This window comes from Marmota marmota, unplaced genomic scaffold (genome assembly GCF_001458135.2).
Source record: "Marmota marmota marmota unplaced genomic scaffold, marMar, whole genome shotgun sequence".
NCBI lineage: Eukaryota > Metazoa > Chordata > Mammalia > Rodentia > Sciuridae > Marmota > Marmota marmota.
In genome coordinates this window covers 57,593,346-57,595,521 of record NW_026000037.1, presented here as the reverse complement: position 1 = coordinate 57,595,521, position 2,176 = coordinate 57,593,346, and positions in this window count along the sequence as shown.

Sequence of the window (2,176 nt, the reverse complement as noted above, 5' to 3'; positions counted from 1 at the left end):
AATGCATGGCTTGACCTTAGCTTGCTGATTAAGGCATTCAGTAACGTCCTATGGACCTTTGACGATGCTGGCGGGGGGGGGGGGGGGGGTAGATCAAGCTGTAAGAAGACCAACATGAAATAAGGTTTTCTCTTGCTCAGTCGTCCATATCGCACGCCCCACCCCCCCATCCCCCATCCCCAGATGGAAAACAAACAACAACTCTCTTGTTTGTGCTGATTAAAAAGTAATTCAAACGTGTTTTTAAAAATTCAGGAGGATTGGGGATGTCACTCAATGACAGAATACTTGCCTAGAATGTGCAAGACCTTGGGTTCAACCCCAACACCACAAAAAAATAATAATTTTGATAATAAAGGAGTATGTAAGAGAAAAAATGAGAAGTTCCTATAACTGCACCCCTAGCTACCCTAATTTAAGTGCTTCTCAAAGATGCTTATTTGAACCTCAGGAAGACTTGAGTGCCAGTGTCAAAACAGGCCAGTCACATCAGAGCTGGGTGGACAGTAGGTCCCTCTCACTAGGAAGAAGGATAAGGTCATTCAGGCCTGCATGAACTCTTACTAAACTTTTTGTACTTAAAAAAGAGAACTGACGATAAATTCTAATGGAGCATGTTGTTAAGATAAATAATTAATGGGTGTGGAGACCCAGGATATGGCTTTGGGAAAAGAGGCTGGTGAAACTCAAATTCCTGTCACTGTTCTTGTCATTCATTGCCTAAGGACTTATTTTCTCTCTTGCATTTATAGTTTAAGCACCTGCTTCAAATTTCGTCAACCTAATGCCCATTCTACCATGAATCATTTGATTCCTAAGAATGAAGTCCATGACGGACCTTGTTTTCTGATGAATCTGGACCTCCAGGGGCTCTGGCACCTGAGCCTGTGCCCTGCCTTTCCTCATCTTCAGTACCCTGAGGACCAGGATAGTACAGGGTACTGCAAATTCAGACTCCTGCAGGGCCAGGTGGGCTGAAGGACTGGAAGGCTCTAGGGAGCACTTGTTTCCCTGTGGGACTGATTTATGACTTTTTGTGAGAAACCAGAAATCTAGGTTTATGTAAGTCCTGATATTTAGATGTTCCCAACTTAGTCACATTTTAGCATACACAAGGCAGTTCAAAGAAACGTGTTGGAACACCAGTTTGCTACCCCGTTTGTTTTCTGTGCAAAAGGCTTGCACAGAGCTGAGCTCACCTCATCATTCACTCCACAAACAGTGATGCCTAATAAATGTTAGCTACTATTATTGCCCCAAGTCCCATGGCTGTTGTGAAGCACAGGCTTGTATTTGTATATTGCTGGGAAACATGGAGCCACCTGAACTGTCATAACACTGACAGTTCCTGGGGCCCATCCTCACTAGCAGATGGTATGTGGAGTTTCCTTTGAAGGAAAGGATAAGGTCATTCAAGCCTGCATGAACTCTTACTAAACTTTTTGTACTTGAAAAAGAGAACTGACGATAGTAGCCATGTTCATGTCACTCCCTTAAGAGGCAGCAGTTTCTGCACTTCTTAGTTGCACTTTAACAGGTAAAAACTGTCCCTGGGTGCTGGCTGCACCCTTGTGTTACGTTCAGCCCCCTCACGTGAAGCTCCCAGGGGGACACAAGCCTGGGAATGGGTCTTACTTGCCCTTCCATTGGCCTCTTGCTCTAGAGCGTGAATACCTACCACAAGGTTAATTTTCCATTCTACTTAGTCAGTGGGATGGATATGCAAGCGGGCTTTAAATGAACACTTGGGCTAGTCATGCTCAAAATTGTTCTTCCCAGATCTAATGCAAAAAAAATATCAGTGATAATACCCTCCCTCCTCTAACCTTTGCTAAACCATGTCTTGGTAGATGACCTTCCTGTGGCCTTATTATCTCCCCCAGTTTTGGACCAGCCTGGCTTAATTATCACCTAGGAGGAAGATGTCAGTGTTCAGTGCTGTGGCTCTCACCTCCTTCCCAGGGAATGTTTTTAAAAAACTCCAAAAGTCCAGAATCCATATTCTAATTACTGCGTGACTAATCTGCAGGCAGGGCTGAAACCTTGCTGGGTGCTCAAGATAATTAAAGAGGAAGGCCTTTAGGGTAGAGATGGGGACCCAGCCTTTCTTATAAGGGAACTGTTGATAAATAGGGCCACTCTGAAAGAAAAAAAAAACATTGACAAATTGTTGAAA